The 26,925-nt window shown below is 38.3% G+C and overlaps 1 protein-coding gene across 15 annotated transcripts in view; it reads right to left on the bottom strand.

Annotated features, from left to right (window-relative positions):
• Positions 1 to 26,925, bottom strand: part of APBB2 (amyloid beta precursor protein binding family B member 2) — a 335,778-nt gene that overhangs the window by 233,565 nt on the left and 75,288 nt on the right. For 14 of the 15 annotated variants that reach the window (XM_019751904.3, XM_019751912.3, XM_019751900.3 and 11 more), the window contains one exon: positions 1,815 to 1,918. The gene's annotated coding sequence lies outside the window, so the exon portion shown is untranslated. Of the gene's footprint in view, positions 1 to 1,814; positions 1,919 to 2,780; positions 2,805 to 26,925 lie in introns of those variants that run through there. The other variant, XM_088789965.1, reaches the window with a different exon arrangement.

Here is a 26,925-nt window from a genome sequence, read left to right as displayed (position 1 = left end):
TTTTTTCTAACCTAAAGGTGAGCTGTGACCATCCTTCGGTGCACGTAAATATTCACCTATGACATCAGGTTCAGTAAGCAGGAACCTGTTTCCATGGTCCCTCTGGTGACACAGTGTCTGTCTTTAGCTTATTATTGTTAGATGCTTTGTCTCTACAAAATAGAAAAATAACTTCTACAACAACATCACCAAGAAAATATTTTGGTATAGATGGAAAAAAATATTTCACCAGAGACCATATTAAATTTTCAAGAGATGCTAAATTATTTGAAAGGCAGTTTAAGCAGCTTACTTTCTAGGGCTAAGTTATATTTCCAATCTAAATACCACTGCAAATATCTGGATCTCGAAGCCCAGAGAATTAATCTTTTGCCCTTTTCATTCCATTTATGTGGACAGATTGGTGACTTTCAACATAATCCTTTTCCAAATATCCTTCCAATATAGAATAACAACTACACCACATAAGATTTCCTTTATTTTAAGGTTAATGTGTGAATACCAGACTACAAAATCCAACCAAATAAATTGCTATCATTTTTTAAAATTCTGTTGACAATAGTATTTCACTACTGCAAACATTTCACTGTAACAAAAGAATTGTTTTGGGAGAAAATTTTCAAAGTCCTTGCTTTCAACAGATTTATATTAGCAGACTTGACAGCCCTCAGAAATTAATATCCGTGGTGTATGTATATAACATTTTTTCAATACAAATATCTTATTAAATTTCAAATAGGGTTCATAATTAAAGACCCTTACCTTATCATAGGTATAACAAAATAATACAAATTTCATTATAAGTAACTTTATGATAAATACAATATAACAATATAATCTGATCTTACTATTTAATACTTCTATGGAACTTCTAGAGCAAAGTTCTTTTCTGCTTTGTTTTATTTTAGACATGTTTGAACTAGCTCATTTGTCCTGTCAGAAATGTAGAGGAGCTGTAAGACACAAGGCATACCAAGTTTAGAAAACTATCTAGCAATTTAATGGGTGAACAGTTCCTACTGTCAATGATATTGTTTCTGGAACATGCCAGAAAGGAGGATGTGTGTGTGTGTGTGGTTTTGCTTACATTCTTATGGGCCATTCATACTTTCAAGTACTATCTACAAAAAAGCACACTGACTTTATTATTTTTAAGGCCTATTTTACTTTTTCAAAAAGATCGGAGAATAAAACTTTATAGTCCCAAGTAATTTTTTCTAAAAGATAGCAAAACCATTCATACAGGTGTCTCAATTAGAATATCTTAGAGTAGCTCAAAAAGGGTATAAAATAATAAGACTGACAGGTACATCAAATCTTCCAAGACCAAGCCTCATGAGGGGCTTATTGAACAAGCGACTCCATATTTTGTTTTCTTTTGCAGACAAGAAAAGAAACAAGTGGACTTCATTCTTATTCTAAAAATGCAGAACCAAAGAGCCTACCTAAAAATCTAGAACACCTGAAGCTGAGAAAACCGGACTCACTTTTCTGTCACAACATACTACATTCCCTTACCTTTAAAGTTTAATCCATCTACCGCACATCTGACAAAAGATTTTATCATAACCTTGAGGACTCAGTTTATGAAACCCCAAAGAAATGGCACAATGCAGAAAGTCATCTTAATTTCTTTAGAAGGTTATTTTCCCCCCCAAAAGGTCTCCTGAGTCTCTTTCTTGTTTCAAATCCATAGGAGCACATAAAACTTACAAAGCCAGGAAAGAAAGGAAGTAGAAAAGCCACAGAGTCACTGTTAACTTTCCAAGAGAAGTATAACAATTTTTTTTTAAAGCAAGTTAAAAATTACTTACTCTTCCCAGGTCTTTGGTACAAAGCTCAGAAGGCAAGTTCCCTTTTTCCAAAGTCTTGTTAATTAATAGCAATCACTCAATGAATTCAGGCAGCCCAAATATACCTAAAAATTGGGTAGAGACAAAAAGTTAAAATTCAAAGTCAGATTGGAAATTAGAAATCAGAACACCCCACTGCTATTCAATTTCTCTGCATAATTAAAATAGATTTCACTGGAATATCTAAATGATGAGCTTTGCTAGCTACTTTTCTTTCAGAACAATACTAACAAGGCTTGCTAAATCTAGATGGTATTTTGATCTGTTGTCTTATTAAAGTTACTAAAGCAAGAAACAGCAAGGCTTCTTGGCAACCATTCACGGTAAAAAAAAAAAAAATGTCCTTCTCAGGGAGTCATAAAAAGCACTGAGGGAGGATCTGGACTTCTAATTATACTATGACTTGGGAGGGAAAGTCTGCCCCACCTTCCAAAGATGAGCTCATCTCACAAACAGAGGCGGATGTAAACAGAAGTGAACAATAACAACTTAAAGAAAATCATCAACAACTTTTAAATGCCCTTAGGATATATTCATTTCAGCACCTTTCACTTTTGCAGGTAAGAGAAGAGAGAAACCTGTTAATTTTTTTCTAATAAAACAGAAAATTCCCAAAGTCTGCATGATAGTAACTTCAGCGAAAACATAAGTTACTTCTCCACAATCCTGTAAATGAATATAACTCATTCCTATGATTAAAAAGTTTAAGTAGGTAAAACGGATGCCACAGGTGAACCATAACCTAAAGTCTACTCTCTCCCACTCTGGGCCTTACGTTAGATGTAATTCTAAGAGGATAAACTCATTTAAGAGCCGTACAAGACTGAAAAACAGGTCAATTAGAAGGAGGCAGGAAGAGCTGCTACAGCAGGCAGTCATAACTGAAAAGTAGACAGAATTCCAGAAACATCACCAGGCATCACTTACTATTATTGTCCTCGTCACTGCCAACACTTTCCACAGTTGATTTTCATACCAGATTCTTCTCTAAGTATTTTACATGTATTAACTCTATGTAGGATAGAGATGAGCAGAATATCCCTTACACATCCCTGTATTACCACACAGTACACTCAGTTCTGCTCTAAAGCTTGTTTCTTCCCAGACTGATATAGGGAACAATGAGATCATAACTCGAATTTCATGTTCATTTATGTATGACTTCACTGCAAGCAATGCCAGGTAATAGCAGAATGTTGTATCCAGATAAACCCAGCTGCGTAAGGATACACAGAATGTACAAAGCCCAGCCTCACACATTTACCGCTGATCTCAGTTTCCACCAGTGTGCTATGAGCCACACCCAGCCACATCGGGTGCCCCAACTTTCCTTTTGATTTCAGATAACCCTCCTTCCACCACTGCAGAATAACTCCCAAGCTGCAACCCTTCTTCCAAGGCCTCAATCCACAGGAAAAAGTCAGGATTTTGTCAAAGTAAACTGCCATCTTTATTCTACAATTTATTTATTCCTTAACCACCTATATATGTAAAATTGTGCTACAATTTTTATTCAGTTCCTATCTTACCTTTTTAATATATCACTGGTAAAGACTGATAAAGGCTTTTGAGTGTTATGTCCCTGACCCTATAAGCCCCCCTATAAGCCACCATCCTATGCACGATTTTGCATAGGATGGTGGTTTTTAGAAATGCATATATAGGGTGCATTTCAGCAGGACTGACTGTATCATAACTCGTGTTTGTAAGGATGCCTGTGATTTAAACCAGACGGGGTTAAATTGTGATTTTCGTATCTCTTAATTATGTTAAAGGGGATCACAACATATGCAATACAATTTTAGGAAGATTCTCATTCACAATATTGACAGTTACCAAATATGGACCCTTAAGGGTCTGTTTCAGTTATGTGAAAAAATTATTCATGATAAGCTCTCTAATGGTTTTCAATAAATGAGGTGTTACTGAGCCATTCTGTACAGACCAAGAACACGGTGTTATAGAGATAGATTCTTGCAGACAGGAGGGCTTAACCATAATTGCTGATAAGAAAAAACAATTGAATTACTTTTCATTCCTTCAAATCAACAAATTTAAAAAAGACTGAATTTATCCTAAAAAAGTGTAAGATACACATAAAAATATGTACAAAGAAGTGTTATGTTATATGTAATATCATTTTAAGCAATTAAAAAAATATAAATATCCAACAATAAACAGTTTTTGAAAATCTGTAAGACAGTTAATTAAATGGGAAAATGTTTTTAAGCAATGTTCATTGGGAATGAAGACTATAAAGCAATATGTTCAACTTTGTTTAAAAGTATTTATATCTAGAAAAAAACACTAGGAGGAAAAAAGTTAACATTGGAATAGCTGCTAATTAGATATGAGAATTAGAGTAGAATAATTTTTACTTTCTTTGACTTTTCCTGTGGTACCCAAATTTTCCCCAGTAATCACATCTAATTCTACAATTAAAAATAACAATATGCAACATAAAAATAAGACTAAGGCATTTGGAGGGAAAACCTCTTTTTATCCCAATTGTAATTTCACATGTGAATCCAGCCAATAGAAAGAAGGCCAACCCCGGAACAAGGACACCGAAAGCTTCCTCCTCAAGTATTACCCTTGAAAGTATTTTTTATCTCGCAATTCAAGAGCAAACATAGTCCCCACAGGGATGTTGAAAGTATATAAATCCATTAGAGGCCAAAATATAATTTGCTTTTACTGGCTAAAACGGTCATGGATTTGGTAAAATCCAGACGAAAGAAGATTTTTTAATTATATAATTGTATACAAGCTGTCTTAATGTCTGAAAGAAATTTCCTTCTGAATGAAGAAACTGTTCTGGATAAAGCTCCTTTCAAACAAGATCCAGATGAAAGACACACAGGCAGCAATGGATGTGGGCGTAGGATGAATGTTCACTTGGGCATTTTAAATAGAAAGCAAGAAAAGAGAGACTGGTCTTCATGACCTCCAAAAGAACTCAGTAGTATCCAAATGTTCCCAACAACAACAAAGCTTGACTTCAAAAGTAATCCATTTGCCAAAAATGGTGACTCCTTCATCCTGAGTGTGCGTAATTTAATCCCGTGCACTGACCAACATCACATAAGCACTGAATGGTGAAGCACTCCGGAGTCAAGGGACAGTTTGGGACAATTTGGCTGCTCACTCACCTGTGCTTTCTGGCAGCACATTCAAATGATGCGTCCCTTTCGATTTTCAGTTTTACCTTCCTCGCGAACCACAATCTAGTAATTGGTATACAGCCGTTGCTTTAACGTGATTCTCCATTCACAAGAATGTACTGAGGATTAAGTCAGTGGTTTAGTGTGCGTGTGTGCGCGCGTGTGCAGTTTGTTTCATAAAATTACAAAGTATCTGTACCATTCAGTGTACACATCTGAATAATAACCATATTCTTGCTGCACAAAGTTTAGATGTAGTAGTCTGTTTTTTGTTTTGTTTTTTTTATTTCCAAAAATGCTGACTTCGATGAAAAACAAAACCCTTCTGTTTCAAATGTGCTTTTGTATTTTTAAGTATTGTCATAGGTTTCCTATCAAATGGAAACAAAAGCTACTGGCATCATGTTTTGTTTTGTTTGAAAGACTAGAATAGGCAAATGAACATTTTAACTATGCTGGCGTATAAGAGATCAGAAAGGAGATACCGAGTTCCAGAATAGTCTCTCAGTTTAAGTTCAAGATCCCCCTCAGAGACTCTATCATTTTATCAAATGCACGTTGATTACTTTGGAAAATAACTTTGAAATTCTTGGTTTCTGTGTCTCCCAAGTCCCTGTCTAAAATGTTGCACATATGCACCTTTAATAATTTGCAGCCAAATATTATAATCAGCAAGTAAACTGAGATACTATATTCAACGGCAAGTATTCAAAACAAAAACTACGAATTTTAATTTTTAAAAGAAGACATGCTGCAATATACATCCATCTATACGTTCCTCACGCTGACTCTGAAAGTATAGAGCACTTAGGAACTCTCAGTATGGAACCTATATTTCTTAAATTGCTGTAAGAATTAGCATATGCATAGCTCAGGGGAATACAGGCTCTTAGCATTACGGAATATAAAAAGGGTAACCAATGTTTTCAGAGTTTACCTGGAAAACAAGCAGAAATTACTTTCTCAGGCTCTCTAGTCACTCCCTGGGCCAAATGCCAACATAATCTAAATCAGTCTTTGGCACCTTCTCATATCCCTTTTTGCATCATTGTGCCACGTCCGGTCCAAAGCCCAAAGACCTTCACTTTCCACAAACCTCCTCCTCTTATTGGTCCTTTCCTTCCAACTTCTAAACTCCCAATGCCTCCATGGGAATATTTTAACAGTGACTGGGGGATGGGGGACCTTAAACAAATGATTAATGGCTTTTAACTTTCTCTGGATTAAATGCAGTTTTAAGAAAAATACTCAGATCTTTGTTTCTAAATACCTTATCTCTTTGGAGAAATAGTTGGGTCCAGGATTGAGGCAAGGAGAGCACAAGATAAACCTAGAATATCTTACTATGCCAGAAAGCAAGCAAGTATTCAAATATTAATGCAGACATGACAAAAGGACACAGGAGCTGCCCTAAAAGGGCTCCCACTGGACAAACGTGGGACAGTTTGAACAACAAAAAGAATGATATGAATGAATTAGAACACACTGAATAAAAAAGGAACCATAAATCCATAGATATACATGAAAAAGAGGATAGTGATAAGCTCATCTTTATAAAGAATGCCAGCTAATAAACACCAAAGGCATAGGAGAAATAGAAAATCCCGCTTTGCAACCACAGAGGCAATAACTGATTCAGTGAAGGATCATTAATGGAAGCTAAAACCATTAGGGAAATGGTTGCTGTGGGACAGGATACTCACACAGTCTCAGAGTATCACTCCGTGGGTTGCTTGCCGCTTACCTAAGGATAAGCTCTGGCACACCACCTTGCTCACGTGATGGTTGGTATCATCAGTTATAGGACCACTGAACATCGTGCACATACACCAGAACTGTGTAGTATGCCTAATCTGTGTCTCATCATAAAGTAACAAACAAGTCCAGATTGTGGTACTCTCTACAAAACAACTGTTTTAGAATCTTCCAAGCCATCAGTGCCATGAATGACAGAAACAAAACAAAAACAGGGCAACTATTCTAGATTAAAGGAAACTAAAGAGACAAAAATGCAACAAATTATTGTTGATGAATCTAAGATGAGGAGAGGGGTTCTAAAAGACACTATTGAAATAAGTGGGGAAGTTTGAACAGGTATTCAAATGTTATCTATATGTGAAATAACATTTCTTGGTGATAACAGTGTTATGGGTTATGTGGGAGAATATTCTTGTGCTTTGGAGATATATGTTAAAGTATTTAGGGCTAAAGGGTTATGATCTCTACAACTAACTCAAATGTTTCAGCAAAAGGTTTTTAAAGTAAGAGAGAAAGAGAGAGAATATGTGTGTAGAGAGAGAGACAGACAGAAACAGAGATATACAGAGACAAAGCAAATTTGGCAAAATGTTAGCATCTTAAATGGCAGGCTAGCTGTAACCTATAAAAACTAGTAACCATAGTTACTTGTAGGCTGTATCCATTCCATATTAAGAGATCATAAAGGAATTTATGGTAGAAAGGAAATTGACACAAATAGGAATATAGTCCACGGGTATTAGAGCATTTAGTCCATTCTTCAAAAAACTTTTTCCAATTCATCTCTGTTCTGTAGCAATTAATGGTTGTTAGCTGGGAGGAAGAAGACTGAAAAAGAAACCCAGAGAAGAGGAAGACAATGGATAAAAATTAGCAACAGAAAAGTTCAGTTCTCCTCCACCCATTCTGAAGAATTAAGTCTCAAGGTTATAAAAAATCTGCCTTGTTTCCCATCTTGGAAGAAACCCTGTGTGGGTGGGTACATTTCCGATGAGCCAGAAAGAGTCCCTTTGCAGGATTTATAGTGACCAAACGCCCTGACCAGGGAAGGCTGTGGACGTCACTTGGTGCCCGGCACTGGTTAAGCCTAGGACAGGGGCATGTGTCCGAAGCAAACATGCATTCTAGAACTCCAGCTTTCAGCAACTGCCTCAAACTCAATGTTTCAAACACAGTTCTCCCCACCAGACCTGCTCTCTTGTTTCTATTACCTCTTTTCTTAGTCTATTCAGTCTCAACACTGCAGCTGCATCTTTCACTCCAGTTCCCAATGGCCCGTTCTTCACACGCTCTCTTCTTTGTTCACATCCTCATGGCCATATTGGCCACAAAGTCTCTCATATTCCAGCCAGAAACGACCTCTCTTTTCTTTGTTCTTCCTCAATATTTTTGTCTGTGGCACTCTTTTAATATCTTAGCCACACAGCATTGATTCTGCATCCACTGTAGGCAAGTGCTTTGCCATGTTATCTCATTTAAAAATCACTGTAGTTTGTTATTTTATTCCTATTTTATAGAAGAAATGGATACTCAGGCAGATGAAATAACTTGTCTAACGTCACCAAGTGGTAAAGCTGATATTCGGACCCCGGTTCTACTCTAATACCAAAGTGCTTCGTTATTAGTAGTAGCTTGAAACACTGTCTGCTGTCCTTAAAACCAGCACATCATCCTTAAAGGAAGGGATACCGTGTTTCCCTGAAAGGAAGACCTAGCCAGATAATCAACTCTAATGCGTCTTTTGGAGCAAATATTAATATAAGACCCGGTCTTATATTACATTATATATTATATTATATTATATTATATTATATTATATTATATTATATTATATTCCCAGTCTTATTTTACTATAAGACCGGGTATATAATATAATATAATACCAGGTCGTGTATTAATTTTTGCTCTGAAAGACACATTAAGCTGATTGTCCAGGTAGGTCTTATTTTCGGGGAAACGGTACATTTTATCCAACTCTGTGCTCTCTCCAGAGCCCAGCATACTCCTCACTCATGTTCACTGATCTATATTTCCAGATTCAGCCCAGAGACCATCTGTCTCTCTGACGTCCAGCGCACATCCCTACAGAACCAAACAGCAGTCCTCCTGGCCCTGTGTGTGCTTCCACTCCAGTGCACGCAAGTCTTAACTGCAGCCTGCATGACGGCCGCATGTGTGCCTGGATTACAGCAGGCACTTCGGGAATGTTCACTGAATGAAATGTTTACGCAAGACACAGTAGGGTTTCTCAACAGGGTGGCTACGGCTTGCTGAAAAAATGTGGACCTCATTTTTATCGTTATATATACCGAGGAAAATTATTTTAGGAAAGAGTGACAAGGGGAAATGGAGGAGTACGGGTCCTGGCCCTTTGGGTCATATCCACTTCACTTGCTACCCTGGGTACGCTATGTTCTGCAGCTTCCAAATCGTGATGTATATGTAATATTGTTCAATACAAATTAGGATTCAGTAGGTCTGGAGCAGAGCCCAAGATTCTGCATTTCTTACAAGCTCCCAAGAGATGTCGATGCTGGTGAACTACAGACCACACTTTTGAGTAGCAAAAAGTTCTAGATGGTTAGAGGGAAATTAGGCCCATTTAAAGAGATATCGCATATAAACTAAAATGACAAGACATATTCACAGAGTATTAATGCTAGTTATCTCTGCGTTTCTTCTTTCTGCTCTTCTATAATAATTTCCAAGTATTCTATAATGATTCTTGCTGATGGAAATAAAAATTTTAAATGCATAAAAGAACTGTACATTTGGACATTTTCACTCTGCATGGCTATATCTTTATTTAACCAACAAACATACTTAAACAGACTAGACTTGGGAGTTAACAGGTTGGTGAATTTAGCAATTCCCTACATACTCATTTTAACTTGCAGATGAACATAAAATAGCAATTACACTTAACAAGCAGTTACCACCACAAGCATTGTTTTTCTCAGGTTCCCTTCCCTTAAAAGAAAGAGAAAGAATCCATTCAGCTGGAATACAATAAACGGCAAACCAAATTAAGGACAGAAGACAAAACAAGCAGGTGCTACACTAAACCTCTTCCAAGTGGGTCAATAGAACCGCATGCAAGTTGAAACAGAGGTGGAAATGCGTATCTCCCAGCACAGGCAAGGTGGGCTGGGTTCCACAACAAGGTTTGATGGAATAAATTGAAGCAGCACTCACTGGGTACCTGCAAGTGAGGTAGAAGAGCCCCAATTCCAGAGCATAACAAGGAGAGATCATTAGGAAAAGGCAATTATGGGTACACATTCTGCAAGAAAACATTCCCCAAATACCCAACTCCCCTTCATTGGAGTTCCAAAGGACGCCAGGTTTATTCTGTAAGTTGTAGAAGTTGCAGCCCCAGCAGGTGGGCATTTCACACCTACTCCAAACCTAGACATTTGCCCAATCATACGTGTCTGTGACTCGGAGCCCAGCCACCCCATGGCGTAACCAGGGCGTTCCTGGCTGAAGTGGGACGAACCAGGTTCTGCACCCTCTGCTTTCCATCTCTACTCTCTTCCAACTTCCAGGTAAGTTTCTCTTGCAGGCGTCCAGTCTTCAGGCTACCATTTCACCCACAGTCCTAACTGATTAGGGGTCTTAAAGAAAGACTGTGAAACGCACTGTGAAATTACCTGCAAGGATTGCAACTTAATGTCTGGAAGGCTTATATACACAACGGAACGACTAGGAAGGGGGTGGCTTCATACCTGTGAAATTTAGGCACACCAGACATTTGGCTCAACTGGAAATATGCCATTGTATCTGTTGAATTCTGTGCATCTAGTACCAGACTACTCAAGACAAGAAATCACATGCAGAGTTATTAAAAAGTGTGATCACTTGAGATTTCCAAACTAGCATCAAAATCATCATAAAAAAATATATGAATAATTTTTAAAAAATCATCATCTCAATTGGGGGAAATCTGAATCTATTTGGACTTCCTGAGATTTATTTTATTGAAATTTAGTATTGTTTTTATTTTGAATTATATCAATGGTAGACAGCAGCGGGAGAGGGGAAAGCACCATAAACTTCTCAGTGCTCTAAAGCCTAACAATCTTAACATGTTAGTGGGAATTTTAAATTTAAAGGAACTTAAGAGGTATGACAATAAAAATAAAAATAAAACAAAAGCAATATATGGTCTTTTGCTTGGATTCTCATTTAAATGCTTTTTTACATGGTAAAGACTTGGAGGACAAATTTGGGGAATTTGACTATGGACTGTTACTAAATGATATTTGGGGATTATTGTTAATTTTGTTAGGTGTCATAATGGTATTATGTTTACTTATAGCAGCTTCCTTATTTCTTGGAGATGCATGTTCAAATATTTAGGAGTAAAATGTCATGATATATATAATTTATTTCAACAAAACATAATATATGTAAATTTATACAGATGATGTAAATAGGAAAGAATGCTAATAATTATTAAAATTAGATGGGTGTTCTATGGGTGTTCATTGTAGTATTATTTCTACTTTTTTCTATATTTGAAAAGTTTTAGAATTACAAGTTTAAATTTATGTCAATAAAAAATATTTATGCCCGTACAGTTTTATCTCCCTTATCCTATTATCTTGCCAAATTAGACTAAACTCCATCAGTAGTAGCTGATTTTCTTTCCTCCACAAGACATTCTCTCATTCCTTCCCACCACCGTGCCTGTGTGTAGTATATTCTCTCAACCTGGTATTTTCTCTCTCCAGTCACTATCCTTCTGGTGAGAGCTGACTTATTCTTTTAGGTCCATTTCAAATGTGCCTTTTCTAGGAAAACTTTCCTAACCCCCCCAACTTTATGCATCTCCCCTTTTCTGACTCTCCAGGATACTTTGTACCTCTCATCACACTTGTCATATTCGATCTTGCACAGTAAAAATTGAAGCTGACATTTACTGAGAGCTTCCCATGTGTGTGGCCCTGGTTTCTACCTATTCTCACATGCATCCTTTCATTTATCCCTTTTATTCCTACTCCACAGAGGTAGGAAGTGTTAATACCCACTTTTCACAGGTGAAGAAACAGGCTTTCAAAGGCTGATAACTCACCCAAGTCATAAGGTTAGTTAGTAAATGGCAGTTCCAGGCTTCATTCAAACGGAGCCCATCTGCTCCCAAACTCTTAAGCACTCGTGTGCATGTAATTTGCACAGTGGCCTCGTCCTTCCTTACTACATATAACTTAAGGCAGGTAGAGCACCTTATTTATTTATTCCCTCATCCAATATTTGTTGAAAAGCCACTACTGCCAGGAAAAAATAAAGTGATGAGTGAAAAAGGACAGTTTTTGACACAGATAAAAAGTAAGGAAATCTGAACAAACTATGGACTTCAGCTAATAATAATAATGTATCAATATTGGTTCATTCATTGTAACAAATGTACCATATTAATATGCTAATAACAGGGGACTTATTATTAAGATCAGAGGGTATATGAGAACTCTGTACTGTCTTCTTCTCAAGTCTCCTGTAAACCTAAAACTGTTCTAAGAAAACAGTCTATTTTTAAAAGGGAAAAAGAGTGTGACTATGAGTTCAGTTTTCTTGCTTGGCTCACACGCTGCCTCTTACACCAATTCCCAAGAAGACTGGTCCAGGCTTCTTTCACACAGGGTGTGACCCTGAAACGCGTGGGTGGGGCCTACTTGGGGACTGAATTTGAATAAAGCTCTCCCACTGAACGTGTGGCATGTGTTTTTCAAACCTAATCTCATACATTTATATCCCTCCCCTCATTGAAAACTAATATGTTTCAGGCTCCAAGTTCTCCAGCTTAATTCACTATGTTTTAATCAATATTCCCAGGAATCGCTCGTACATCTCCTACGTCTCTAAGTCAACTCAAGCTCTTAAAGTAAGTCTCAGAAAGACTGTAGGAAGTTCAATTTCTTAAAAAACAGTGTTCGGATTCTCAGCTTATGTAGACAGCTCAAACCTAGAACTTTAGGCATCTGGACATTAACATGAATGCCTGATTCTTCCCTAAAAAAGGGAGGCAACTTTCAGATCCCCTTTCCAGGGAATTCTCTCCACTGAACTAAATGACTTTCTCCACTGCATTTGTGAGATCTGCTAGATTTCCACATATAAAAACCTTCTTATGTGGTGCTAGCCTAATAAATCACCATGAGTAACAATAACTCTTTTTTTTAGATGAAACTCCTAGAAAACTACAGACCAGCAGGAAAGACACAGAGCATAACAAATACGTAAATATTTAACAGGCAGCATTAGATAACGTTAACTGCAATAATAAGTAACAGCATTAACGGTACTTCACTGTTTATAGTGCATTTTGTAATTTAGTCTCGTAAGAGGACTGTGATATGGGAGGTAAAGATGTCACCATTTTAAAGATAAGGAAAATGGAGGCATATAATTGAAGTCAGAACTCATTTCACTCCACCACGGCTGACTTTAGTCCACTCAGGATCCTTCCAGGCATGGCTCAGTACCATCTGTGTTTTTACTCTCTCCAGCCAGAAAGACGGGAACTCTCTTGCCCTGTAATTTTCCACAGTACTGCCCTCATCTCTGGAGTCTCTCTCTCTCTCTCTCTCTCTCTCTCTCTCTCTCTCTCTCTCTCTCTCCAGGTCATATATCTGTTCATGCATCCAATCTCCTGAGCAGAATTATATAAACCAACTCAAGACTAGGACACAGCCTCGCTCATACTTACAGCCCCCCACATGTTAACACCATGTCTCCCTCAGGGGGTGCTCCCCAAACTCAGTGGCCCATGAACACATGATCGTGTGCTGCAAAGCTTACCCATGGACAAAAGACATGAAACAAAAACCTGTCCTGCTCTGGTTCTTGAAAACTAATGAGACGTTCAAGATGACTTTTTTCCCTGACCTTAAAGCAAAATAAATTATGATCCTGTTTTATAAAATGGCAGACAACCATAAATAGAAAAGAGAGTTTTGTTTTCCCCGAGTCCTCAGCTAGGCCTCCGATTGAGGGCCAAGAACATTTGGGGAATGTGCCACAGGTCTTGGTTTTCATCCAGATTCCAGAAAAAGGGGAGAGGAAAATAAATTTTGCCATCCATATCGCTTGAGTTCCTCTTACAGGAACCCCCCTTTACAAAATAACACTTAAAATCTGCTATGTGTATTTCTCTTTGGTCAGCCAAGGTGACCATTTTGTTATTAGAACCTTTGATTCTCAGAATCTAAATCAAATGAAAAGTCAAATATTTTTAAAGATCAAATTATTAAATAAAAAAAAAGTCTTCTCTGTCCCCTCGTACGAAATATAAAGCTCCTGACTTGGCATAGAGAGTGACTAATTCAGAGTTAACTGCTGCTGCCTAAAAGGAAACCAAAGGCTTCCAGTGCACCCAGCCATCACAGAAGTTGCTGAAAGAAACAGTTCACTGAATAGTACTTCTGTGTCTTCAAAGTTTTAATATGTCCAACGGTAGAAAGCTAAAACCATTTGGATCAAAGAGGCTAAAATTCAATGCTTGCTTTGTTTGTTTTTCACCAGAATAACCAAAACTGAATACAGTTCACCAAGGTTTTAAATTTCTGCTTCACTGTATTTTTCCTCCAGTGTCCAACTATGAAAGAGACTTAAAAAATAATAAAATGTTTAATTCTACCATCAGTAACAAACACGTGCTTTGAATTTTTTATTAGGAGTGAAAAGATAGGGTGTGTAGAGCTATCAAAACCCTTCCTTGTATATACAATGGCATATATTATACTACATAATCAAACACCACAGAAATAATTAGAAATGCCCTCAAATTTTACAGTCAATGAAATTCTCCTCTGCCCTCATCAGAAAAGTGATCACAAAATATCAGAGAGGACGAGTTAGGGGTGTGTGTGTGTGTGTGTGTGTGTGTGTGTGTGTGTGTGCGCGTTAACATACACACTTATGGGTACTCATTGGCGTTGTGTCTGGGGGTGGGATTAATGTGGGGGAGGGCAAGCATCAGAGTTGGAACTCATAAAAAGTGCCTTAGCTGTCTCCTAGGACCTAAGACTCCACTTGCCCCTTTGCTCTTCCACCCTTTGCTCCAGGTCGTTGATCATTTAACAACAGGCATCTCTGCCCTCTGGCTCCTGTTTGGGTTTGGCCAATGGAGAGGTTCTCCCAGGAGGGCACCCCAGGAGGGAAGACGAGGGAGAACATCTCCTGCCCCACAAGGTCCTCTCTGGTCATCAGTTCTGTCAGGTGACCACTACACGAAGCTCTCTGTCTCCCCGAAGCTGCTCCCTCCCGCACCCCTCAGGCTCCCAGTGGAAGGAGCGTGGCTGCTGCAAGCCCCAGGGCACTGCATTGCTCTATGTGGTCCCGTACGCTCGGCCCAAGTTCCCAATCTGAATGTGCCACCTGTTCCCTGATGGGACCTGGACTGACAGGTACACCTAACACCTTTGAATACTCACCTAACAAGAGAGTGCCCTGTAATTAGTACCATTTTGATCTGGCTTTTATGGCAATCAATTATGTCAAAGAAGAGTCACTCTACAATAACACTTCAGGGCCTTTTAAAGCTCACTGTTTCGGCTGGTATACTGACATGTTTTTGTTTGTTTTTAAATCTACAAGTTGTCATCATCTCCAATAAACTACACTGTAGAGGAAATATAGTTGTGGCTTACATGATCCTTTTTTCCAGCCTTATTGAGGTATAACTGACATTTAAAATAGTGACATATAAAGAGTACATCGCGATGATTAGATATACATTATGAAAGGATTCTCCCACTAGTTAATTAACATATCCACCACCTAACATTTATCCAATTTTTTGTGTGAGAAACTTTAACTTCTATTCTCTCAGCAAATTTCAATTATATAACACAGTGTTATCAACTGTAGGCGCCATGCTTTCCATTAGATCTTCAGACCTTATTCATCTTATAACTGAAAGTCTGTAACTTTTTACGGTCTCCCTATTTTGCCCACCACCCAGCCCCTGGCAACCACGTTTCTACTCTCTGTTTCTATGACTTGACCTTTTGAGTACACATATAAGTGATATCATGTAGTATTTATCCTTCTGTCTGACTTATATCACTAAACATAATGCTCTCAAGTTCCATCCACGTTGTTGCAAATGGCAAGATTTCCTTCTTTCTCATAGCTGAATAATATTCCATTGTATATACGCATATATGTGTACATGTGCTTGTGTATGTATATGTGTGTGTATATATAATATATATGAATATATGTGAATATATAGATATATATATAGCTTCTTTATCCATTCATCTGCTGACAGACATTTAGGTTGTTCTGTATCTAGACGATTGTGAATAATGCTTCAATGAACATGGGGGCACATATATCTTTTTGAGTTAAGTGTTTTCATTTTCTTCAGATAAATACCCAGAAGTGGAATTGCTCGATCATATGGTATTTCTATTTTTAATTTTTTGAGGAACCTCAAAACCATTTTCCATTGCGGCTGCACCAACTGACAATCCCGCCAACAGTGCACGAGGGTTTCCTTTTCTCCACACCCTTGCCAACACTTGTTGTCTCTTATCTTTTTGATGACAGGCATTCTAACAGGTGTGAGGTGATATCTCACTGTGGTTTTGATTTGCATTTTCCGTGATGATTAGTGATGTTGAGCATCTTTTCATGTACCTCTTGGCCATTTTTAAGTCTTCTTTGGACAAATGTCTATTCAGTTCCTCTGCTCGTTTTATCAGGGTTGTTTGTTTTTTGCCACTCAATTGAATGAGTTCTTTATATATTTGGGCTATTAACCCCTTATCTGACATATGATTTGTGAGTATGTTCTCCCATTTTGTAGGTTGCCTTTTCATTTTGTTGATCATTTCCTTTGCTACGTTGAAGCTTTTTAGTTTGATACAGTCCCACTTGCGCAAGTGAGCCTTTTAAAAATGTAAGTTGGATCAAGTAAGCTCTCTGCTCAAAACCCTGCCATGTCTCTCAGAAATAAATATTTTAGGTCCCTATTCTGCTTTGTCGTACCCTTCATGATCTGGCCCTCATTCCACCCCTGTATTTTATTTTATTTTATTTTATTGGTTTCACCTCCATATCACTCTTCCCTTTGTTCACTCTGCTCTAGCCTCCAGGGCTGCTTTATTATTTCTCAAACGTGCCAGGTTGGCTCCCACCTAAGGGACTCTGCCCTTGTAGTTCCCTCTACCTAGAATGCCACCTCCTGGGTCTTCATATCAGATCCCTGCTCACCTGTCTCAGCTCTAGGAGGCCCGTGCCCATCACTACCTTTTAAGCAGCCCTGTCTTGCCTCTAGCCCTCTCTCTTCCCTTGGTTTTTCTTCATTGTGCTTATTATGCTGACATATATTTACTTATGGTCCATTTCCTCCCATGAGAATCCGTGGTCCCAGAGATCGGGGACCTGGCCCTGATCTGTTAGGATCACCGCTCACCCTACTGCCCAGAACCGTCAGTGGCATACAGATAGCACTCACTAAATACTTGTTGAATAAATGAATTAGTTTGTGAGGGCAAAATAAAAAGAACTGTTGGTCTGCTTTCTTAATGACTGCAGCTACATTTCCCATGACAAGCAGTTGTTCAGTGGCCATCTTTTGATGATGTAATAGAAGGGACTCTGTTTAAATTAAAAGATGAGTTTATGGAATAACGTGCCATCTTACATGAGGATTTTCCACATTGCACATGAAAACCAGTAGAGTACTCAGTAAGCAATCAAAAATATGAATACATTTAAATGACTGTTTAAACCAAGAGAGCAAAAATTTTCTATAAAGGGCCAAACAATAACTTACACTCTGTAGGCCACAGAATCTCTGTCACAACTATTCAACTCTGCTGGTACAACATGACAGCAGCCATAGACAACACATAAATGAATGGGCATAGCCATAAATAACACTTTATTTATGGACACTGAAATATGAATTTCATATAATTTTCAGGTGTTGTGAAATATTATTCGTCTTTTGACTTTTTTTCCCCCACTATTTAAAAATGTGAAAACCGTTCTCATGTGGGTAGTATAAAAACAGGCAGCAGGATAGTTTTGGCCTCTGAGCTATAGCTGGCTGACCCTGGTTTAAATCATTTCTAAGGGTGGCTTTCTTTCTTTAGATAAAACGTGTCTAGCCCATGGATCTGCTGGATATCTACAATTAAATTAATCATGGAATAACTGCCTTTGTTAAAGAATAATAAGCTGGTAAAACAGCTTATTGGGTGAATAAACATTCCTAATTCACTCTTCTCCTAGTAAGACTGTCTTTCACCTAGATTTTGGTCATTTCAAACACAAGTTCTGTTAGTATCTTTCCCCTCAATTAAGTATTTTATTTTTCATCCTAGTAAAAAAGAGCTGTCCTAGTCCTTCTTCCTTTTTCAGAACTGTAACAAAATCTTAGGACAGAGAAGAGGACGGCTTCCCAGGTTTGGGAGCAAGGCAGATTCCAGCATAATGTTTTATGATTAACTGTACAATGTGCTGCTTACACTCTGCTTTCAAGTACTTTCAAACACACCCTGTTGTGTGGGCTCTGGAATGAGAACTATTTTGATTGCAGGTGCTGCTAGAATTCAGGGTCATCTGTCCCCAAGAGCCAAAAATTTGCTGAGGCCAGGCTGGGAGAGGGCAGGGCCAAAACATGTTATTTCATAACTTAAAGCAGAAGATTTTAAGTTTTGCTCAGTTATAATAATAGCCTCCTATCTCTTACATAGTAGCAATATACGAAAATAAGGAATTTCAAGAACTCTTCGTGGTATTACTCAGAAGAGTCGACTAAACATAGGAAGAGCTTTAATTACATGAAAGATGTCTATTTGACCCTAGGTAATAAACAGTAGAGAATGGGAACACTTGGCTTTAGGTATCCAGATGTTTTAAATATCCTGCTGTTCAGTGTCCCAGAAACCCGATCAAGAAAGAATAAAAAAGAAAAGTTCTCAACATTTACTCACCTCATTTTCTCCAAGCCTAGGAGACATGGAACAAACCCAAAACTTATTATAACCTAATTAATTACAGACTACACTTGACCTACCCATTTTTAAAGCAGATCTATTGAAATGTGAAGTGGAAAAAAAAATTAAGTTATTTGAAACACCCCTCGTGCTCTACTTCCTGAACAATTTCCAAGTATATCAAATTCAAATGAACAAGCCAAAGCAAGCCAATGGTTTTCCAACTCCTACTGTAAGTAAAACACCCTACAGATTTACTGGGAACAACAGGGATTAAATTAAGCTTCACTTAAATTCCAAGCTGCCAGGGACAGTCTTCTGAGAAAGGAGACTTGGCTTGAAACCCTGGCTTCTCACACACACGGTCCAATCCACACCAAAGACAGCCATCCACAAAGCCATCCTCTCCCAGCAGGATCTCCTCCATTCTGGTGAATTTAGGACTACCCACGTAAATGAAAGTTGACGCATTGAATCATAGAAAGTTGTAAGATAAATGCCTCTGCTTCATCTCACACTCTTCACTGAGTTTCTGAGGGAAATGAAAATGCTGACAAGGCGTGCAGCTTCAAACAAAAATGATCAGAAATGAATGACTAACCCAAGGAATCACCACTGTAGTTGCCAGGCAATCCTGTGAGTATTCAAAGAAACACATTCTTTTTGGGAAGACCAGGGTACCACTGAATCACTCTCTTCCAGACATCCAAGGAGACTGATGCTGAAACCAGGTGATGGAGGCAGGAGGCAGTTTCCCTGAACAGTCTTGACTTCTGCTTGTATGAGGCAGCTAGGGCTGTCCTGGCAAACTACCACCGACTGGGTGGCTTAAACAACAGATTTATGTGTTCGAGACCAAGGTGTCAATATCATGGTGTTGACAAAGTTGGTTTTTTTCCTGAGTCCCTTTGACTTACAGATGGCTGCCTTCTTGCTGTGTCCTCATGTGGTCTTCCCACTATGTATGTGTGTCCAAATTTCCTTATCTCATAAGGACACCAGTCATATTGGATTAAGGCCCACCTTTATGACCTCATTTTAACTTAATTACTTCTTTAAAAATGCTATCTCCAAATATACAGTCACATTCTAAGGTGCTGAGGGTTAGTTAGGACTTCAATATATGGATTTGTGGGGGTGCAGAGGGGACACAATTCAGCCCCTTACCTGGCTGGAACCACTTCCATGAAAGCTTTATTTCTGTTTATTCTTACCAGTGTCAGAGATTAGACTTATGTGTAATAAACTGATAACTGAATTCTCACTTGTTTGAAAATTAACTATCTTTCTTTTATAATGAAAAGTTACTACATTCAACAATGTTCCAACACCACTATGATTTTGATTACAAAAAAAAAAAAAAAAAAGCAACATGTCATTTTCACCGACTTTATGAAATACTTCACTATATACCAAATCCAAGCATAAAGAAAAGTCTTTGGGGGTAGGGGCACACCCAAAAGATTTCCACTAAATACCAGCTGCCAGCCCACATTTTAAAAGCAATGTGTACTGTAACAAACACCCAACCCAAGGAAAAACCAGGACATTCACTTGACATCCATCATAACAGAACGCAAGTGTAAAAAAAATACATTCTCACTCATGTCACGTGCCTTTTCATGCAGACATTGATGTCTCTGCATGAAGGATTACCAATGCTGGGTTAATCTGTACTGCCTGCTCCTAATACTAAAAAGGGTTTTAAAAAAATAACACTATTAGAGACCAATCCTTTATTCAAACCAGGTGTATGACCAGGAATATCATCAGCAAAATGTGGCATTTTTAGGTCCTTTATTTAAATGATCATCAAAGCCCTTTTAAAAAGAAACATCAAAAAACACTCTCATTTCAATGAGGTTAATCTTAATTTAAGCCTTCTAATAATTTATGACCTTATAAAAATTTACGTCCCCCAAATTCGACCATGCTATTCATTAATCCCATAAACACTTGCTGAGACGGTACTACGCAGCAGGCAGTGTTCTGGGTGTTCAAGATACATCACTGAACAAACAAAACCCCTGCGCTCATGAAACTGACACTCCGGAAACATACACACATCACGTCCTCTACTGCCCTCCCAACACAGTGCCCCTCACATCTTCCCGGAGGGCGCATTATCTGCAGCCTCCTAGTTTCCCAACGACAAAAGTTATGAGCTATTTTATGTTTTTCCCATTCCTTCACATCCTCCTGGGCTCTTTGATCACCATTTCAACCCTGCCACCTCTGCCTGCCTTTCCTGATAGAGTAACATTATCACTATCTACCTAAAAACCCCATCTAGGAATGAGATGACCCTACTTCCTCCCCAGGCACGCCTTGCCACTCATCAAACCCTGTTCATCCCACACCTGGAATCCCTCCCCAGTCTCTTCTGGCCTCTCCATTCCCACCACCACAATCCAGGTCATTCTCCTTCTCAGCTGGCACCACATCCTCTCTAGAAGATGAAACCCATACAGCAGGAACAACGAACCACCCACTTTTGAATCCCTAGCTCCTGGCAAACAGAAGGAACTCAATAAACATGGGAAGTCGATCCTCATGCACCTGGCATTCTAGGCCCCTTCGATCATGGCCCCACTTTCCATGTGTTGCCCATCGTCAGTCCCTCCCCACCACCCACATCCTCCTGACTTCACAGACACGTCCATTTGTCTTTGAACGCCTCCGTGCACACTCCTGCCTCCACTGGTTCACACCGCTTCCTCTCCCTGAAATGTCATCAACTCTTCCCCCACCTGTGTCCTTGGAATGTCCAAATCAACACTGTAGGCCTGACTCAGAAAGGAAGAATGACTTGCTCCTTTACTTGTGTTTGCACAGAACTCTGGACACACTGCATTAAGTCAATACACTTTGTTTTCTCTCTGTCTCCTCAAAAGACCGTGCGCTCTGAGGGCAGGGCTTGTGTTTTTTTGTTTGTTTGTTTGTTTTAATTTTGTAATCCCAGTGACTGCTTTTCAGGAGATATTAAGTGCCTCTTGAAAGCAACTTATTCATTCATGCAACACATATTTATCAAGCACCAAACCTCCGCTGAGCACTATTCTAGATGATGGGAACATATCAGTGAACACAAACAAAACAAAACAAAACAATCCCTGCCTTTGGAATTTATATTTATAAATTTATGTTTATATAAATTCCTCTTGGGATTTGCATTATAGTGGGGGGGAAGCTAATAACTTAAAACGTAAGTAAAGTATGTTGTGTTACAAAGGGATAAGTTCTATAGGAAAAACTAAAGATGGATAAGGATTTGGGGGAGATGAGCAGGAAGGTTGGCAGTTATCAGTACATCATTCAGGGTAGGTAGAGTAGGTTTCACATACAGGGTAACATTCATTCAATAAGAGAAAAAGCTAGCCATGTGGATATCTGAGGGAAGAAGAAAGAGGCAATGTCAAGTTTCTTAGGCAGAAATATTCCCAGTGTGTTCAAAGACCAGTGTGGTGGAGTTAGCTGAGGGGAGAATATGAGGAGAAGAGGTCAGAGAGGAAAGCAAGGGCACCACATAGAACATTCTGGGCAATCATAAGGACTTCATCTTTTACTGTGAGGACAAAGAAATCTCTGCAAGTTTTGAGCACAGGACTGCCGTTATGTGATTTCCCTTTTAACAGAACCACTCTATTGAGACTAACGTATGGAAGGACAAGAACAGTATTAAGGAAAGCAATTAGGAGGTCCTTGGAATGATCCAGGTGAGACAGAATGGTAGGTCAGGGTGGCAACAATGGATATTTTCTGAAGATCAAGTCAATAAGCCTTTCTGATGGACTGGCCCTTGGACACAGGTCTACATTTCTTCCTTTTCATAGATAATGACGAAGCCCCAGCTTAGCCCTTCTCCTCAATCCTAGATGGCTGTGAAAGTCTCAAATTTGTTCTTCCCATTCACAATTCTCTCCTCTCTTCATCCTACAAACTGCAGCAGGATTGGTATTCAGCATGGTACTCAGGACCTGGTCACCGGGGATTTCTCATCAGAGTACAGACCTGCTCCAAAGCCCTACAACTACATCAGTCTCCTCAGTTTTTGTTATTAATGATACCCAGTAACAAAGGTATTGTTTCAGACTTTTCTATATTATAAACATAAAGTCAATTACATACCTACACAAATATACACATACACATATTTTGAACACTATCTCCTTAATCTGCCTAATAGATTACAATTCCTACACTATGGTGCCAAGTAACTTGAAATATGCGGGTTACAAATCCTGTCACAACTAAGCGCAAGAAGGTCAGATGTCAGTACACAAGCTATAAAGAAGACAAGGAAGACAGGGCAAAAGTAAATATTACTAATTCTGATGAGTTATGTATCAAATCATTTTAGGAAAAAAGCAATAAAAATTCTTTTAAAAGTGGAAAATTATACGGCTTGTTTATTTTTAAAAATAAAAACATTATTATAGATTGAAATTGTACAGATAAGGACTGTCACAATTAAAATGCCACAGGTTAAAGACAAAGAGAGAATCTTAAAAGCAGTAAGAGAAAGAGAGTTAGTTACCTACAACGAAGCGCCCATAAGACTGTTAGCTGATTTCTCAACAGAAACTTTGCAGGTCAGAAAGGCATGACAATGAAATAGTCAAAGTGATGAAAAGTAAGGACCTACAACCAAAAGTACTCTATCCAGCAAAGCTATAGTTTAATATCAAAGGACAGATAAAGAGCTTCCCAGAACAGAAAAAGCTAAAGGAATTCATTACTACCAAACCAGTATTACAAGAAATATTAAAGGGACTTCTTTAAGAAAAAAAAGGAAAGAGAAAGACCAAAAATATATCAATAATAAAATGGCAATAACTACATACCTACCAACAACTACTTTAAACGTAAATGGATTAAATGTTCCAATCAAAAGACATAGGAGGGCTGAATGGATAAGAAAACAAGACCGTTATATATACTGCCTACAAGAGATTGATTTAGATCAAAAGATATACACAGACTGAAAGCAAAGAGATAGAAACAGATAATTCATGAAAATAGAAACAAACAAAAAAGCTGGTGTAGCAATACTTATACCAGACAAAACAGACTTTAAAACAAAGACTATAACAAGAGACAAAGGAGGTCCCAGTAATCCCACTTATGGGTACTTATCTGAAGAAACCCAAAACACTACTTCAAGGAGATGTGTGCAACCACATGTTCATTGTAGTATTGTTTACAATGGCCAAGATATGAAGGCAACCTGGGTGTCCATCAATGGATGAATGGATAAAGAAGAGGTGGTACATATATGAGGTTAGACAATTAAGTTCGCGAACTCATCCTAGAAAAAGTGCTACATACCTCATTGCTGAATATCACTATGGTCACCTTCAAAGTACTCTCCATGGGAAGCTATACACTGATGCCAGTGCCTAGTTCACCCTTCAAAGCAATTTTGGAAATCTTTTTCTGGAATAACCATCAGAGCTGTCATCATATTACCTTTGAGGTCCTGAATGTCATCAAAATGTCTTCCTTTCAATATTTCCTTTATCTTTGGGTAAAGAAAGAAGTCATAGGGGGCCAGATCAGGTGAGTAGGGAGGGTGTTCCAATACAGTTATTTGTTTACTGGCTAAAAACTCCCTCACAGACAGTGCCGTGTGAGCTGGTACATTGTTGTGATGCAAGAGTCATGAATTGTTGGTGAAAAGTTCAGGTCATCTAACTTTTTGACACAGACTTTTCAGCATTCCCAAATAGTAAACTTGGTTAACTGTTTGTCCAGTTGGTACAAATTCATCATGAATAATCCCTTTGATATCAAAAAAGGTTAGCAACATCATTGCAACAAGTTCGCGAACTTAATTGTCAGACCTCATATACAATGGAGTATTATTCAGCCATAAAGAAAGTGAAATCTTGCCATCTGCAACAACATGGATGGACCTAGAGGGTATTGTGCTAAGTGGGGTAAGTCAGACAGAGAACAACAATGCCATATGATTTCACTTATATGTGGAATCTGAAAAAAAAAATGAAAAAAACAGAAACAGACTCATAGGTACAGAGACCATTTTGAGGGTTGCCAGATGGGAGAGGCAATGGGGGGATGGGTGAAAAAGGTGAAGCGATTAAGAAGTACAAATTGGTAGTTACAAAACAGTCATGAGGATGTAGGGTAGAGCATAAGGAATATAGTCAGTAACATTGTAATAATTATGTATGGTGTCAGATGGGTATTAGATTTATTGGGGTGATCACCTCATAAATTATATAAATTTCTAATCAGTATGTTGTACACCTGAAATTGTTATGATATTGTTTGTCCACTGTAATTGAAAAATAAAAAATTTTTAAAGAGAGAGGTTTGGCTTCCAGTTACAAAATAAGTCATGGGATGTAAAGCACAGCATAGGGAACAGTCAATGACATCGTAATAACTATATATGGTGACACACGGTTACTAAACTGATTGTGGTGATCACTTTCTAAGATTTATAAATGTTGAATCAGTATGTTGTACATTTGAAATTATATAACACTGTTTGTCAATTATAATTAAAATAAGTTAATTAAAAAGAAAAAATTGAGGAGTTAATTTTGGAAGAGTTTAGGGGCGTCATCTCCTTTGACCTATGACCCATGTCTAGGGGTTTTAATTAAGAGGAGACCAAAATCTGGACACAGAAGTGAAAAGATATTTAAAAGGCACACTGGCTTTATCTGTGCATCAGTCATTACTTCTAGTCCAAACAGGCAGGCCTTTCTTAGCAAACAGATTTCCTGATTAGCAATCAGATTTTGGAAACTTCCAAGGCTACCTCCAGGCTTTTGGCCTGAAAAGCAAACACAGTTCAGTCTAAAGCTCATATTTAAAGCAAACAAACTAAGCATAAAGGTACACTTTCAGACACACTTCAGCAGGATGGGATTCTTTGGCCTTCAAATCACACTTGGTAAATATCTGCCTCTTTCCTTTCTCTTTCTCACTCAATGTTTTAACGAATAAACTTTCAGGAGAATGTTTGCTGGTTTAGCACATACTTTACCACTCTTCCCACAAAAATTACCTACTTTCTCTGCATGCAAAGAGGACCAAAAAAGACTGACAAATGAACGTTAGGAAAAAAATTTACAGTGTTTTTAAAAATACTTAGTTTTATAAACTACATCAAAACGTAATGAAGCAAAATGATCCATGATCATACTGCCTAGCTAACCCCTGATCCTTTTTTGAAAGGAAAGAAAATAAATAAATGAACATGGTTAGAAAACTCAAATAATACAGAAAAGAAAAAAAATAAAAGTTTTCCAGTATGTTAATAGTTCATATCTTTTCAGGGGGGAAAAGGGTATAGACCAGCATATATATGTTGTTTTTTTTAAAAGTTATACAAACGGGAAAGGTATTCATATGATTTTGCAAAACATTTTTTCATTTTATATAGATACATACATACACACACACACACACGCACGAACACACACACACATAAATAATTCCAAATCAGCACACATACAGAGCTAATTCATTCTTTACAAACATGCAATAATATAACTTATAAAATATCTTGGCAGAGTTTTCAGTGAACCATTTATGTAATTGCTTGGCAGTTTTAAATTTTGAAATAATCATACATTGCTCAATTACTCTCCAGTGGTGTCTACTTTAAAAAATACTTTAATTTCAAACAGTATTCCCTTTTCTGCATGTGTTGTAAGTATCACAACTAATCTGTTTTGTCTCAAACTGCATCACAGAACTGCCAGACAACCAACCCATCACAGACCATGTCAAGCTCTTCCAGACAACACAGACAATGAACCAAACCAGAAACACCTTAGAGCAATGCCAGAGGTTGGCAGTCACAGCTTTGCAAAGGGTTCTGGATAGCTGACCTTTTGCTTTTTCCTACATTCTTTGCCTAAGACACAACTGCAGGAAAAGAAGGTGGGGAAGAGGAGGGGCAATTATCTGCTGGATACTTCCCTTAGTCCATCTGGGCAGCTATAACACAAGACCACAAACTGGGTGGCTTACAAACAACACAAATGTATTCCTCGCAGTTCTGAAGGCTGGAAGTTCCAGATCAAGATGCCTGTATAGTCACCTACAGGTAAGGGCCTCTTCCTGTCCTCACATGGTAGAAGGGGCTAGGGCGCTCTCTAGAGCACAGGGAATCTCACTCATGAGGGCACTACTCTCGGGACTTAAGCACCTCCC

Source organism: Rhinolophus sinicus, chromosome 1 (assembly GCF_057876585.1).
Source record: "Rhinolophus sinicus isolate RSI-liver-muscle chromosome 1, RSI-T2T, whole genome shotgun sequence".
NCBI lineage: Eukaryota > Metazoa > Chordata > Mammalia > Chiroptera > Rhinolophidae > Rhinolophus > Rhinolophus sinicus.
The sequence above is the reverse complement of the archived record's forward strand: the minus strand, read 5'-3'. Positions and strand labels throughout refer to the sequence as shown.